Here is a 17,601-nt window from a genome sequence, read left to right on the forward strand (position 1 = left end):
TAAAATATAAGGGGTATGGAGAAAGAGAATGTGTGCGGGGGCGGGGTGGGGGTGGGGGGGTTATTTTTCTGAGTTGGAACCAGCCTCAGGGTAGAGCGTCTGAGACCTGAATTGCAAGAGGATTTTGCAACATCCTCAGAACTAATCTGATTAGAAAAACAAAGGAAAATAAACGCTCAACCGCTCAACCGCAATTTCTGTGATTGTTCTTTAATCAAAGCTAAGGCAACTAAGGACTATTCAGTTTTAATATGTACTTTTTCGTAGTCTTTGACTTTGCACGGGGTAATAGTGAAGCCCTTTGAAGATTAAATTACCATGGCCTGACGCCTTGTGGTAGAAACAGAATCTTACACTATTTCTAGTGAAACGAGAATATATTCACTTTAAAAAGTTTTAGAAAAAAAAAATCTCTGTGTTTGTAGCACAAACCTCAAAGAATTAAGAGAGATTGTTAAATGAGTCTAAGCATTGTTGAATTTTTAAAATGATCTTGGGTCTAAAAGGATCAAACAAAGCAATATGCTTTCATTTTTTAAGCTTCCATAGAACAAAGATCCTTCTCTTTTTCATAATCTATTTTGCACATGAAGAGGGCAAGGAAGTTATTATTATATTTATATAAGTTGGCTAATTATAGCCAACTCCAATTAAGACTGCTTTTCTGCTTCTAATTAAAACATTTAAAATCAAGGCCCAAATGTTTTTGTTTTATAATTAAACTAACAATTTTATTTCTGCATTTCTTCTGAAAGTTTTTTTGTTCAATATTTTAGTGTGGTGAATATAGTATGTTTCTAAGTAAAAAGATTGAAAATATGAGGTTGTTTACAAATTAGTTTGTAGATATTGTAAAGGCAGTACAATATTGGATTAAAAACTGGTATTAAAGAACTTCTATTAAATTATCAGGAGTTAATATGACAGATGAAATTTCTGTAGTTTTTGCATGCAAATGGCCAAAATGACCTGTGATTTGGGTATGACTAGATTTTTTCTTTTTTCTTTTTCTTTTTCCTTTCTTCTGCTGCTGCTGCTGCTTTTTTTTTTTAGAAACACAAAGCCAAGGCATCTAAAAATGTTCTGAGTCAGCTTCTATATAGCATACTTTTCAAAACCAGTATGATTTGTGGAAAACAGCATTAGACTATTACACATTTTGAAAAGCAGATTGCTGGTTTTGGCATGACTCGTAAGAACTAGAGCATTTTAGGGCGCCTGGGTGGCTCAGTCGGTTAAGCGACTGCCTTCGGCTCAGGTCATGATCCTGGAGTCCCGGGATCGAGTCCCGCATCGGGCTCCCTGCTCGGCGGGGAGCCTGCTTCTCCCTCTGACCCTCCCCCCTCTCATGTGCTCTCTGTCTCTCTCATTCTCTCTCTCAAATAAATAAATAAAATCTTTAAAAAAAAAAAGAACTAGAGCATTTTAAAAGAGGAATTCAACTGTGAGCTACAAACGAATTGGATCATTCAGAATATTTGTAACAAACAAACTATAGTGAGAGAGCATATTAACAAAACAGTTCTTTAATGTTATTTGGGATCAAATGCTGAACTAGTGATTTCACATGAATGTATCACAGGGAAAATATGATAATTTGGAATCTATGAATACTTCTCCCTGACCAATAAGCAGCCTAATCTTAGAACTTGATGGGACTGCCATTTAAGAAGAATGGAGTATGGTGGTGTAAAAGATAAAATAAAAACGATCATACCATTACAAATAATCACAATGAGCAATACACAGCAAATTGTAAGTTGATGACAAGAACTTTAGTTTATCTCCTTGGGAAATCAAACTAACTCCTAAGGGCACAGTAATTCAGGAATTAATGATCATCATAATTCCAAGTTTACTTCTTACTATGTAAGAATAGTCAGGTTTATTTTAAGACAAGGAAAAAATTACCCTAAGTTCATGAAGAAATATTTCATCAAAATGATCATTTTACTGCATTCATGATAAAGCTGAACTGGCCTAATTTTCTGATTCTACTAGCCTCATATGATAAATTCTCTTCACTCACTCAAGATCTCCTGGTAATGATCAAAGTACTGTACGTGGTCAGTTTGTTCCCAAGTCTGTAAGTTAAAGTAATTGCGGGTAGAGAGAAGGCCTAACTTTGGGGTTGGAGGTTTAAAAAATTTTTCCATATATTTCCCCCCAACGCAATTTATTGCTCATTCACCAACACTGTTAACAGTCAACATCTATTCTAGATATGTTTTAAGAACAGGTGGTTTAGGGCGCCTGGGTGACTCAGTTGGTTAAGCGACTGCCTTCGGCTCAGGTCATGATCCTGGAATCCCGGGATCGAGTCCCACATCGGGCTCCCTGCTCAGCAGGGAGTCTGCTTCTCCCTCTGACCCTCCTCCCTCTGATGCTCTCTGTCTCTCATTCTCTCTCTCGCAAATAAATAAAATCTTAAAAAAAAAAAAAAGAACAGGTGGTTTATTTCGATCCTCACAGATCCATCTCTGCCCAAATACTGCTTAATGATGCTCAAAATTCCATGGAGTCAAATGATTAACTGACTGAGCCACCCAGGCACCCCTGAGGCCTCGCTATTTTTAATCCTTATATCTCTTATAACTTAGAGATTGATGGAATAGATTCGTTGTAAATGTTTGTGGAATGTGATTTTAGCCCTTGGTCTCAGGAGAGTTGTGTAGGGCACATAAATATGGAGTCCATGAATGTATAGATATCATTTAGACCCAAACTGTGGGCACATATCCATTGTTATTTATTTCACACAACACACACTCTTACCCACCTTCCTTAGTCTGGGTCCTTCTTGTTTTCTGCTATAGGAACATGTGGGTTCAGAGTTGCCATTGTCACAGGAATTATAGACCTTACGTGTCTTGGGTGGTAGGAGATCAGGGAGTGGAGAGTGTTGGATAGGGAGAGCTGGTTCAGTAGAGAGTTCAAGAAGGCTGATTGGGAGAGTTGGACCTAAAATTTCTGGTGATGGACTCTGCCTTGTAAAGTCCTCGGCATAAAGAACCGTGCCTACCAATTCCTGGATTTGGGCTTCCGAAAGAGAGGATACTATCAGTTATGAAATGCCTACTCTTTCCCAGGACTGGGTTTGGTTCTCTCAGTATCCCCACTATATTGTTATTATCCTCCGTTTATAGGTGAACTGAAGCTTAGAAAGTTTAAGTAACTCCATCAAAGTTGTACAGTTTTTATTTTTTTTTAAAGGTTTTTTTTTTTTTGACAGAGAGAGAGACGACAACACAGCAGGGGGGAGCGGGAGAGGGAGAAGCAGGCTTTCCGCAGAGCAGTAAGGTCATAGTCCTGCAGGGAGTGTTCCAAGTTGGTGAGGTTGTTCTCCACGAGGTCATTCAGGCACACCGACTCCTTCCACCTGGTTGCCCTGCTGTGTCCTAGGGCACTGTTCTTGGCATCATGATTGAAGGGTGGCATTGGCATATCCATGATCGAGTTGCAGGAAAGGGAAAGAGTACAAGTCCGAAGCAATTGTTTGCTAATAGGAATTGAGACAGAAGTTGCCTGATCACTTCCTCTCCCATTCTATTGATGATAATTTACTCATATGGCAAGGTAGGCAGGGAGATGCAGTCTCTGGCTGGGTGGTCAGATGTTAAGGTGTATTAGCATGGAAAAGGGTAGCAAAGTTTGGTGAACAACCAGAAGTCTCCACCACATTCTCACCTCCAACTCTGATCTTTATGTTCATACCAAGCTTGGGAACTTTGATTTCTTCCTTCATTGGGCTTACTGTCTTCCTCGTTCTGAAGCCTGTCTGAAGGTTCAGAGTAAACTTATTACTCACAGCTTAGTCTTACACTGGAGGCTGTTAGTACCAAAGTGAGCTCTTGTGTATCTTGACCATGAGCATCCTTGTGTAGAGGTTCTCTCACATGGTCTTTCTGCTGGCTCTTCACGTATAGTTGGACACGGGGAATACTCAGTGGGAACACCACTTGGTTCCACTGTGGGACTCCCTACTCCCCTAGAATTGATTTTTATTTTTAATTAAAAAAAAGAGCCAGGTGCCATAACTGAAAACCAATACTAGCGGTACCAAGAAGGCAAATCTATATGACTTATGTTGTTTATATTTCCAAGAGTGGAGTATTTATGCACAGTGATCCAGAATCACTTCTTAGCAGCTTTTCCAGTTTCTCACAGAACCTTGGGTTTCTAAAGTCTTCCTAAGGACCTGAAACATTTTTTCTTAGCACAGAAAATACCTACGCTCTAATGCATATTAATTTATTAATTATTACTCATTAAATGCAGTATATATATGTATGTATATACATATATATGGCCTTGTGCTGATTCCTGTAAGATAAAGTCCAACTTAAACAGTCACTGAAAAAGATTTTTATAAAGGGGGCAGCTGGCTGGCTCAGTCAATAGAGCATCCAACTCTTGGGGGTTGTGAGTTCAAGCCCCACACTGGGTGTAGAGATTACTTTAAAAAAAAAGATTCTTGAAAAGAAATTGCAGTTTGAAAATGAATATCCATAATGAAAACATAATTAGCAAAAAGAAGGTGGAAGAGCTGGTATGTTTTGTTGCTGTCTTTTATTTTTATTTTTTCCAGCTTCATTGAGATATAATTGACCTATAACATATGCAATCATATGCAATGTACAGCATAATGATTATATATAATATATAATCATTTATTATATATTATATTAATATATATTATTTATTTCATATATTATATATAATATATATTATATATATTATATATATGGCATGAACTCACATTGCTAACAATTTTTTTTGTGTTGAGAACTTTTAAGATCTACTCTCTTAGCAACTTTCAAATATACAATACAGTATTGTTAAGTATAATCACCATGCTGTACATTACATCCCCAGGACTTTATTCATCTTATAACTGAAAGTTTGTATTTTTGATGACTTTTGTCCATTCCACTCCTTCCCACCCCTGCCCTGATTCCTGGTAACCACCAGCCTATTCTCTGTTTCTATGACTTCAGTTTTTTCAGATTCCCCATGTAAGTGAGATCTTGCTCTGTATTTGTTTTTCTCTCTCTTACGTATTTCACTTAGCATAATGCCCTCGAGTTTCATATATGTTGTCATAAATGGCAGAATTTTCTTCTTTTTTTGGCTGAATAATATTCCAGAGTGTGTATTTGTGTGTATACAAGTCTATATATCAAATATATAATATATAATATAATCATGTAATTCATACTATATATTATATATATATGTCATATATATGATATATATCACATTTTCTTTATCTATTCATCCTTCAACAGACACTTAGGTTGTTTCCCTGTCTTGAGTATTATAAATAATACTGCAATGAACATGGGGTGCAGGTATCTCTTCAAGATGGTGACTTTATTTCCTTCAGATATATACCCAGAAGTGGAATTGCTGGATCATATGGTAGCTCTATTTTCAACTTGTTTAGAAATTCACCATATTGTTTTTTATAGAGGCTGCTCCAGTGAACATTCCCACCAAGATTGTATAATGGCTCCCTTTTCTCCACTTCCTTGAGAGCTGGTATCTTTTCTTACTCCAAGTTAAATCTCTTTGTCAGTTTCATTACAAAGTAATTTTGGGGAAGCCACCCAGAAGACTATTTGAAATGTGAATGTATGTCCAGCATAGATAATGACATATCTCACCTAATTATCTTGAGATATTAGCCTCTAATTATATGTATGTGCTTATATTTATATTAGGGATGTATATATTGATAGGGTGTGTGATCAAAAACTGGAGAGATCTTTGTTGTAGGGAAAGGAGAACATGGAAACGTTCAGTAGGAGAACCAGGAGACAAAGAGACTTCTTCTGCACTTTCCTTACCTTGTACTCAGCTTTCTCTGCTAGACTGTAACCTGTTGGGAGGCAGGGACCATTTCTTCTCGTTTGACTTCTCAGGCTCAGTAAAGAACATAATATATAGTGAAAAGCCAATAAATTGCTTCTCCTTGGGGAGAGTTTAAGGAGCAAGTGGCCAACAATGTCAAGTGGTAGGAAAAAAAAAGATCAAATAAGGTAAGAAATAAATGTTGGATCCAACATTTGAGATGACTTTATGAAAACAATCGAGGGAGGAAGCCAGACTGAGTGTATCAAGGCAGAAATGGCCCCAATAGATTGGATAAGAAAGGAAGGAGAGTTGGGGCAGCCGTCAGGGAACAGGGTGAGTGGGATTTGATTCTTCTTATAGGCTGAGAAGAAGAGAGCTGTGTAAAGAGAGAGACTGAAGAGCTATGAAAAAAAGAGACTAATTGATGGAGTTAGGTGCTGGAGAAAAGTGAACAGAGAGGAAAGGCAGAACATGGCAGAAAGATTATCTTTGAGCAGAAGTAGGGGCCCCCTTTTTCTCAGGGATTAGGAGAAAGAAGGGAAAAGATGCACACAGCCTTGTGGGGAGGGGTGAAGGACAGTGAGTGAGCTTAGGTCTGATCTGATGGCAGTCAGGACCCACTGAAGGGAAAGCAAGGTAAGGACTCTGAAACTACAAAAATTGACGAGTTATTCTCAGTCTTCAGAGGGTCTAACATTTGTTTGGGTAAAATGGGACGATAAGGTATATGAAAACCTGAGTTCACCGGGAAAAAAACGCAAAGTCGCTTAGAACCAAGTACTGGGTAATAAAATAAAGACAGGGTGCCTAAAACTCAAAGAAGTGATAAAGCAATGATTTGGCATTTCGTTGATTAGGGAAGATACAGTGGAGAAGTGGATCTTTTGAACTTGGCCTCCAAAGAGTGAGAGATTTTTCGTCGGGCCAAAGAAAGGGAAACGTCTTGTTTTCTCTTCCAAATCAGAAGTGGCATATATGGATTAAAGTTTTCTTTGGTCTAGTAGCATGTTTATGTCCAGGAAAGTTTCACTACATCAAAAACTAATGATTTAATGTATGGTGACTAACATAACATAATAAAATTAAAAACAAAACCCAAAACTTAGTAGGGTTCCTTCCCTAGAGCACTGCTCGTTTGGGTTAACCAGAGAATTTCTAACATGGTATATGGGTTGTGATTCCTTAGCCCTTCCTCAAGATTTCTCCTTCCTCACTGAGCTTCTGAAGGTGTTAGCTTTCTTCAGCTCTCTAGCCCTTAGCAGAGAGCATGACACATAGTAGCTGCAGCTCAAAAACCAAAAACAACAAAAAATTGAGTTGAATTCTCCCACTCAACCCTTGCTGTCAGCTGTCCTTGGTCCTGCTTTTGTATTCCAGTTAGTGTCCCCCAAAGCCCTCCTTTCTGTCCACACACCTCTATTATAGCTCATGATCTAGAACATGATCATGTTCTAGTCCTTCATGTAACATGCCTATCTTTCCTACTGACTGGCAGCGACAGACCCACCAGGAGCTTCACGGGGAGAGTGGTTAGTTGCGATCATCCAACACAAAACACAAAAATAGGTTCAAACAATAGAGCAAGCTTTATGCACTGTTTCTGTCTGAGAAGGGATAGGGTTCTTCTTCCAATCAAAGGAAACTATTCATCTTTGCAGTGTGGAAGGGAGCTTTTGGAAAACTCAGACTTAACAGCTTCTGCGGAGTTGACGTAGTGGTAGGCTCGTGTGCTATGTGGCCACACGGTGGCTCCAGAGCCCTTTGGAGTAAAAATGAACACACTCTATCCCGGGGTATCTGCCGAAGCTGCTTTCTGCTTGCATGGTTTCACCAGACTTCTTCAAACTCACTGTAAAGAGAGAAGAGTGCATTTTTTTGTGATTGTGTTCATATTATGATAGCTGAGCATATTCCGAGGTCTAAATAATTTCCACGAGGCTGAGAGTAAGCATCAGATTCTGTATGCTCAGACTCCTGGGTGTGTGTCGGTCTATCATCTATGTTTGCTTATGAGTATATATGTGTGTATCGTTACATCATATCCTCTACTTTCTCTATCTACATCTGTATCTAATATTTACTGAATTAAATGGTGCTAAATGCTTACCACTTCAAGCACTTCCATAAATTATTATTTTTTTAGGGAGGTATAATTGATGTCTGAAATTATACTATTTTCAGGTTTACAACATCTTTTGATAGTTGTATGTATTGCAAAATGATCACTACAGTAAGTCTGGTGAACATCTGTCACTGTATACAGTGACAAAAAATGTTTTTTCTTGTGATGAGGATTTTTAAGATATATTCTCTTAGCAACTTTCAATTCTGCAATGTAGTATTATTAACTATAGTAACCACACTATACATGACATGCCTATGACTTATGTATTTTATAATTGGAAATTTGGACCTTTTGACCCCCTTCACCCATTCTCCCCCCACCCCACCGCTGGCAACCACCAATCTGTTCTCTGTATCTATGAGCTCAGCTTTTTTTTTTTTTATATTACACATAAAAATGAAATCCTACAGTATTTGTCTTTCTGTGTTTGACTTACTTCACTTAGCATCATGCCCTCAAGATCTATCCATGTTGCTGTAAATGTCAAGATTTCATTCCTTTTTTTTTTTTTTTTTTTTAAAAACAAGCTCTGGACAGTTTTACTAAAGAAAAATTTTTGTGTGCTTTACTTTTCACCAGCCTGTTCTGGCATGCTTCTAATGATATCAGAATCATCTGGATCAATGATAGCCAGGGTGCATATTCCATAGTATTTCCCACATGCTGTGTCCAATTCAATATTATTGCCGCTGTGGTGATGGACACCAGTTTTGGCCACCATGGTGTACGTAGTATTCTATTTCAGATTTCCTCAAGGTTGGGCTGTTGTTGGCGAGGATGACCAGTTTCACTTGTCATGTCTAATCATTTTCAGAGTCTGCTTGTATCCCAGTGAGTACTTTCCATTTTTCATAATGAGTTGGAGCCTAGAGTTGATCAACTCCAGTGACTTTTTCATCTTCTTTGTGGCCACCATCTTCCTGCCTTAGGTGCAGGACAGCCCCAGCCAAGAGCAGTCGCCAAGATGGCCAGAGTGAGAAAGAGCTCCTACCAAGATTTCGTTCCTTTATATTACTGAATAGTATTTCATTGTACACACACACACTCCACACTTTCTTCACCCAGTCATCCTTCAATGGACACTTAGGTTGTTTCCATGTCTTGACTATTGTAAATAATCCTCAATAAATATGGGGGTGCATATGTCTTTTTGAATGAGGGGTTTTGTTTTCTTCAGATGCATATCCAGGAGTGAAATTGCTGGATCATATGGTAGTTCTAGCTGTAATTTTTTACTCTTTGCCATAGTGGCTGCACCAATTTACATTCCCACCAACAGTGCACATGAGTTCCCTTTGCTCCACATCCTCACCAACACTCGTTATTTCTTGTCTTTTTGATAATAGCCATTCTAACAGCTGTGAGGTGATGTAAGTTATCTTATTTACTCTGTACAAACTCCTTGAAAATAGGTACTTTTTCATTTTATAAATCAGGAAATTGATGCTTAGAGAAGATAAATAGCCTGCTCAAGCACACAAAGCCTTTTTTTTTTTTTTAAAGATTTTTATTTATTTATTGAGAGAGAGAGAATGATAGAGAGAGAGCATGAGAGGCTGGAGGGTCAGAGGGAGAAGCAGACTCCCTGCCGAGCAGGGAGCCTGATGCGGGACTCGATCCAGGGACTCCAGGATCATGACCTGAGCTGAAGGCAGTCGCTTAACCAACTGAGCCACCCAGGCGCCCAGCACACAAAGCCTTTTTATTCTTTACAAACACAGTGTGATACTTCTGATAGTTCCTTTAACTTTCACAGCATCTTAGTGATACATATGCACAGAGAAATAGGAGCAGTTTATAGTCAATTGATTAGATAGGGAGGAAAGTCTTGATGACCCAAGTGTTTGTCTCTGGTTCCTGACCTGTTGAATTTTAGTTTCTTTGAGTGTGGTGATTTTGTCCTTGGTCAAAGTAGACACGTCACACCCACACTTCTGCTACAGCGGAAGCACGACTCCTGGCACAGGCTACCGTAGGATGGAAGAAATCAGTCCATTCCCCAGGAACTTTAACAGCCCCGTTTAAACCTCAGGCACCACTTAAGGGATTTGCTCAAAAATCATGAACAGCTGCCGTGAACTGAGACATTGTGAGATCACCCATGTGATCCTTTTATTCTGGTCACCATGGCCAAGGACTTCATACCAGGTGTTTAATGATCACTTTATTGTGTATAAGTGGTCAGAGGTAGAGTAAAGGAAAAACTGTCTTTCTAACTCAGGTTCATGGCCTATAACATGAGAACATAATTTACCCTGTTTCATAAAGGTAGTTGTCAGGTAAATGAGGAAATGAATGTAAACTGTTATGGCACATAGAAAGGTTCCATGAATGTTGCCCTTATTATTGGAGAATTATGGGTGATAGTGTTGAATGAAGGCAGGGAATTGGCTGAAGGAGGAAGGAAAGGCCCATGCAAAGGAAGGAAGGCAGGCCAGATACGTGAGGGAATGAAGGGCAGAGGACGGGGGCCCTTGGTGGCATCTGCAGGTGGCAGAAGCTGTTAGTTCCTATGTCCTGGTAACAACCAGCCCCAAAGTCATAGACTTTCCGGCAGGAGACTTAGAGATCATCTGATTTAACCAGGATGCATGAGAGAAACATGAATTCTGGGACTTACTCAAGGTCAGCTAGCAGCAGCTCTTGGCCTAGAATCCAGAACGCCTGCCTTTGGTTCTGGTGTTGTTTTACCACTGCTCACATTGCTTTATGTCAATCTGGATATTTGCGAGCATGAGACTGAGATATACTTTGTCTGTATTATATGGGCTCACTTCAGAGCCTTGACTTGCTGAAATAGTGCCATTTGGAATTGGGGGAGGGCAAGGTATTATAACTTTAAATCACAAGGACAACTCACGTGGAGAGTCAGTTCTCCTTGGCATAGTCTCAAGTTCATGGTGCATTCAATACATCTCTTCCTACAAAGGCTACGTGTAATGTGATTTTTCCCTGTTAAGAGAGAATTATGATTTCTTTTGTGTGTGACCTCTTCAAGATGCTTTCTATTATCTTTACGTATGATATAACCTTATAGAGACTTATTTCTCAGTAAGATCCCAAATATGAAAAGCAGTAACTTTATTTTATGGGCTAATATATTTTCCGTAGAGTTATGCTTTCTGGGTCTTCCTTAGAGAAAAAAATCTTACTTACATAGATATATTATCATCTATCTTTTGTATACATGGCTACTGGACAAAAGGAAGTGGGGAGTAGTTCTTTGAATGGTTTCTCAAGTTTTAGAGGCTGTTAAAATGGAAGGACCATTTCCTTTAAAATTACATTGAAAATTTTATTTGTGGGCTCAGACATAGAGTCACTGTACCATTTTATTGGTTCATTTTTATATGTTGTTAATGAGATTTTTCATTTCACTATTCAAATAAGTATCTTTTAGAAAAGATTATTCCTTCCCTCCCACTCTCAGATACATACATCAATATGGGTGAAGACAAAAATTGGAACTGTGATAATGCTAAGTTAAAACATTATATTTATTGTGGCTTCTGATGACAAAAGTACTGTTTATTGAATGAAATGTGGAAATTATAGAACAGAAAGAAGAAAGTAAGAATGAATGGTAATTTCATCAAGCAAGTGGAGTTATTCTTCTGTTGAGAATTTGGTGTACGCCTTTCTAGAGAAAGATAGATATTGTTACATGTGAGGAGGATTACAGTAGATACTACTGCTTTTTAGTTGTATAATCATTACTCAGTTTCCTGGAATCTCAAAGCAATATCTTATTAAAAGGAGGCATGGTCTAAAGGGAAACAGTGGTGAGCATAGAAAACAGAAATAGAGTAATTTTTTTCTGATGAAAAGCTTTGGACATGTGACTGTTTTTGTGGGTTCCAGGGATTTTGCTGACATGGGGTTCCGAGATTTGAAAGTGTCTGAATGACTGTAACCAAGAGACAGGGTGTAAAAAAGGAAGAGGAAGGAAAATACTAGCTTTCTTAATAAGTCAAAGGTGGTGTTTATTTATTTTTTATTTTTTTATTATTATTATTATTTTTAAAGATTTTATTTATTTCACAGAGAGAGACACAGTGAGAGAGGGAACACAAGCAGGGGGAGAGGGAGAGGGAGAAGCAGGCTTGCCGCTGAGCAGAGAGCCCAATGCGGGGCTCGATCCCAGGACCCTGGGATCATGACCTGAGCCGAAGGCAGACGCTTAACGACTGAGCCACCCAGGTGCCCCTAAAGGTGGAGTTTAAATGGAACAGAGTGTGTTGATTCAGTTTTTCTGGTTTAACTTATTGAAATAGCTGTTTTCATCAGTGGTGCCATTAAAAAACCCCTCCGGGTTGACAGTTTTTGCCTCTTCAAACAATGCTACAATAAACACCCTTGTATTGCTATTCTTACTCACTGGCATTTTATTAGATGTGATTAATATCCATGCAGGGGATTTCTGGGTCTGAGGCTATATGAATTTTAAATTTAATTGATAATGGCAGATTGTTTCTTAAAAACACTCTTAATGACTCACATTTCTGCTAGTTGAGCCTTCTCCCGGCGGTGCCATCAAAGTAGGCTTCACTAAAGAAAATTGCTAATCTAATGTGTAAATATATATATACACAAACTCATAATATGGCTACTTTAATTTGTTTTTCTCTAATTACCTGCAAGTTCAAGCATATCTTCATATATGCAGTCAAATAAATCTCCCTTCTTAAAAAAACTTATTTTTGTTATTTTTTTTTAAAATTTTTAATCCCTTATTGTATATTTAAGTCTTTAATGTAGCTTAAATTTATTTTTATATATTGTTTAGATAGGGCTATGATTTTATTTTCTTTCAGATGACTCATCATTTGTGCCAAGCTCTTCCTTCCTACAGAATTTAAATATCACCTTTTTCATAATTAAGTTACCATATATAGTGGGATCTATTTGGGTTTGGCTTTTTTGTGTTTTACTCTTTATCCTTTACCATACCAATGACAAACTGAGTTGAATTACAGTGGCTTAATAGAGACAGATTTTTGCCTAACTTTGGTAGGCAGCTTGCTCCACGTTATAAAACTACCTCCTGTCATAAAGATACAAGAAAATTTGGGGCACCTGGGTGGCTCTGTTAGTTAAGCATCTGACTCTTGATTTTGGCTCAGGTCATGATCTCGGGGTGGTGAGACTGAGCTCCACATTGGGCTCCGTGCTCAGCAGGAGTTTGCTTAAAATTCTCTCTCTCCTCCCTATCCCTATGCCCTCCCCCGCTTGCTCTCTCTCTCAAATAAATAAGTAAATCTTAAAAAAAAAGATACAAGAAAATTTACTTACCCTTTGGGTAAGGCCAATTAACAAACACAAGTGGCCTACAATTCCCTCACTCGAGTCTTAAAGCCTCTCCCAAAGGTTAGAACCAGACTTAGTTCTGGTTTCTCTTGTCTGTTGCAATAGCCTTGAATAAAGTCTTCTTTGCCTGTTGAACTTTGTCTGGTATAATTTTTGCTTTGATAGAGCTTATATCCTTTTGTTCTGTAAAATTTTCCCAACTCTTTGTTGATGGTCCCCTCCTCATCGTCCTTGCTCTTTCGTGGTTCTACAGGGACCCAGGTTTTTTGTTATTTGTTTGATCTTGTGGCTCTGCTATCCCTGAAGGCCTTGGAATCCTCTCTATCTCTGAATTTAGCCAGCAGATAGGAAAAGAGAGGGAGGTTTTAATGGGTCAGGCCTAGAACTGGTAGACATCATTACATTTATATCCTATTGGCCAAACTCAGTCACACCTAAATATAAGCGATTTGGGAAAATATAGTCTAGCATGTGTCCAGGAGGAGAAGAAGAGGGTTTTGTGAATGTAAAGAGACTTCTGTGGTCATTTCCTCTGCTGGTCGCTTAGGATCTGTCTCATATTCCTCCTCCACATAGAACATATCACCCCCCCTGCTTCCCCAAGGCAGACAACCCATCTGGTCACTGCATCCAGTTCTGACTTTGGGATTTCTGTGTGATACGCTGTCCCACTATGAGGGACTTCCATGTACACAAGGAAGAAAAGTTGTCTGCTCTTCCTACCACCGTAGTGATGGTGGAGCAGGGATGGGATAAACACAGAGAAAACTCTACTCAGGAAAAGAAAAGCAGGGAAAAAAAAAAAAGGATTAGAGACATACAACAATCTCTGGTCCATAGAGTCTGAAATTCTGTTAGGCAAGCATTATAAAGGTGTCCTTGCCTGAGGATGAAGAAATTCCTTGTGTGGCTCTGATTCTGCTTTTAGAGAGGAATTTCCTTGATACCGTTCCTCATGGCCCCTGGCTCTCCTTCTGGGAGGTTCTTTCTCCTCCATTACCTTTTTAAAAAATTTTTTATTTATTTTATTTTATTATGTTATGTTAATCACCATACATCATTAGTTTTTGATGTAGTGTTCCATGATTCATTGTTTGCATATAACACCCAGTGCTCCATTCAGTACGTGCCTCTTTAATACCCATCACCAGGCTAAACCATCCCCCCACCCCCCTCCCCTCTAGAACCCTCAGTTAGTTTCTCAGAGTCCATAATCTCTCATGGTTTGTCCCCCCTTCGATTCCCCCCCCTTCATTTTTCCAGCACTCACCATAGCACATTATGCTCACATCAGACATAGACTTTGATGAGTCTGCCTTCTTTGGGAGTGTGTATAGCTCTCATTGTCCCTTCTTTCTGGAGGGTTGTATTAAGACTTTTCCAATACAGGTTCCTTTAAAGCAGCCTCATGATTTCTTTGGCAAGTCTACCAAAATTTTGATGGTTTTTTAAATAAAAACTTACTTTCAATAAGTTCCAAATACTGGTTACCACTCACACAGATTTTCCCTAGACATAATTCTCAAGCTTTCCCTGTGTATTTCTTCACTCTCATATCGTTCAACTTAAGAGTGACGACTTTGAGTCGTGGCTTGGTTGGAAGGTGACGCCCTTATTTTGTATCTGCAGCAAAGCTGAATTCCCTTGCTTAGCTGAAAACTCTCTTTGGATTTTGTTGCTTAAGGTGTTTTAAAATCTTATTTCTTAATATTTGGTGAAAGAAGAGACAGATTTTCTAACCCAGTAAATCGTTCTGACTTTGGACTCTATTCTTTTCTGTTATTGCTTGAAAACCAGACAAATTCTTACCTGAGCTCATCTTTTACATGTAATACCTTGCTGACAGCAAGCAGTAGAGAATATATATGTTCTCTCCAACACTTTCCAGCCACTTCCCCTGGAGCTTCAAACTTGTAGGCAGTGGCCTATCTTTCAAGTTATCATAGACAGCAGTTTTATCAAATGTTTTGCCTGGCATTACAAGGGTCTCAGGCCTTCCAGACTCTCATGTTTGTTTACTTGAACTTCATGTCAACCCCACACATTTTAGATTTTTTTGTTGTTTTGTTCTGTTATAAAAAACTCCCCACTTCAGAGTGATAGGTTCTATGGAAATTAGGATAAAGAATATTAGCTGTTATAACAGACAATTCCCGAATCATAATGGCTTAACACAGTAAAAGTTCATACTTTGCTTACCCAAAATTTAATGTAATGTTCAGTAGGTAGCTTTCTATATGGTTATTTAGGGTGCCAGATGACTTATTTATTGAGGCCCAAATTTAGCCACCTGACACATTACATGGGTACATCTTTGAGCTTTTAGATAATAGCCACTTGAGAAAAACCTGACCTCTCTCCCCATCACTCTTTTATTCAGCATGTGTCTTCATGCTGGGGAGCATTGGGGAGCAGGGGTTTTGAACACTGATTCACCCGAATGGCACTGTCCTCTGAGAACTCTTTCATATATATATATATATTTTAAAGATTTTATTTATTTATTTGACAGAGAGAGACATAGCAAGAGAGGGAACACAGCAGGGGGAGCGGGAGAGGGAGAAGCAGGCTTCCTGCCGAGCAGGGATCCCGATGTGGGGCTCGATCCCAGGACCCTGGGATCATGACCTGAGCCGAAGGCAGACGCTTAACGACTGAGCCACTCAGGCGCCCCTCTTTCATATATTTTAAATGCAAATAAGTCTAAAGCAACTTATTGCCGTTCAAAACAGAGATAGTTTAACAGGAATTCAGGCTGCCATCTTGCATCAATCCAAGGGACATCACTCACAGTTATCCACTGGAATCATGTGCCCTGGAGTTGTGTGACAGAATGATGCTGTCAGGAGGATAGAGCACAGTTCACCAGAGTTTTTTTTTGTAACTTCAAAACCAGTTCCACCTACTCTGTTAGAAGGTTATACCCATTTTGGGAAGTTAATGAAGATCCTTTTGAACTTGAACTTTTATAGATTTCTTTTTTCCCCTAGGTTGACTGAGATATAATTGACACATAACATTGCATAAATTTAAGGTGTACAAGATGTTGATTTGATTCACTTACATATTGCACAATGATTACCACTATGGTGCTAGCTAATACCTTCCATCATGTTACATAATTACCGTTTCTTTTTTTGTGGTGAGAACATTTCAGATCTACTCTTTCAGCAAACTTTCAAGAGTATAGTATGGTATTATTAATTGTAATCACCAGATTACATTTCATCATTCACCAATCACCATTAGATCCCCAGAACTTATTAATCTTTTTTTTTTTAAAGATTTTATTTATTTATTTGACAGAAATGGCAAGAGCAGGAACACAAGCAAGGGGAGCGGGAGAGGGAGAAGCAGGCTTCCTGCAGAGCAGGGAGCCCGATGCAGGGCTCGATCCCAGGACCCTGAGATCATGACCTGAGCTGAAGGCAGACGCTTAATGACTGAGCCACCCAGGCGCCCTGAACTTACTAATCTTTTAACTGAAAGTTTATACTCTTTGACCAATGTCTCCCCATTTCCCAACTCTCCAGCATGGCAACCACCTCTAGTCTCTGTATCTATGAGTTTGGCTTCTTTAGCGTCCACATGTAAGTGATACCATGCCGTATTTGTCTTTTGCTGATCTTACTTATTTCACTTTAGGGAGCCAGGTTATTTCAGCTTTATGGCCTTGGAATTTATGCTGGATCCATTACATCTGGTTGGCCAAAAGGAGAAAAATGTATGGGAAGTTTTGATGAGAGGCATCACTCCCGCTCACATTCTAATGGCTGTAATTCAGTCACATGTTTGCATCTCCCTGAAAGTGAGACTGGCAAATGTTGTTTAGCTGTTTTCCTGGAAGGAAAGGAAAACTGATTTTGGTGAACACATAGCAGTAACTGCCACATCTTTTGTTTTCCTTCTTTAGAGACTAAACCTCCAGTCTTCTGCTGGGGTGGGTAGTGGGGAGGCAATCTGATTGTTCTGATTGGAGTTGCGATCTGTTTCTTCCCCACCCCCCTAGCTCTCTGGAGGTATAATAGACATACAACACTGTGTAAATTTAAGGTATGTAAGGTGATGATTGATATACATATATGTTGTTAAATGGTAAGCACAATAAGGTTAGTTATCATATTCAACACCTCACATATAGCTTTTTTTTGTATGTGTGTGATGAAAACTTTTAAGACCTACTTTCTTAGCAACTTTTAAATAAAGAATACAATGTTGTTAAGGGTAGTCTCCATGCTGTATATTATATCCCAGAACATATTGTTGGGGAAGATCATTGAGAAGACTTGACCACCAGTTGACACATGAGCTGG

The 17,601-nt window shown here is 38.9% G+C and overlaps 1 pseudogene; it reads right to left on the reverse strand.

Annotated features, from left to right (window-relative positions):
- Window positions 1-8,546: 8,546 nt before the first annotated feature.
- On the reverse strand, window positions 8,547-8,897 carry LOC123836003 (large ribosomal subunit protein eL30-like; annotated as a pseudogene).
- Window positions 8,898-17,601: the final 8,704 nt, after the last annotated feature.

Source organism: Mirounga angustirostris, unplaced genomic scaffold (genome assembly GCF_029215605.1).
Source record: "Mirounga angustirostris isolate CCGP_5_RB_7025 unplaced genomic scaffold, mMirAng1.0.hap1 SCAF_12, whole genome shotgun sequence".
In the NCBI taxonomy this organism is placed as follows: Eukaryota; Metazoa; Chordata; class Mammalia; order Carnivora; family Phocidae; genus Mirounga; species Mirounga angustirostris.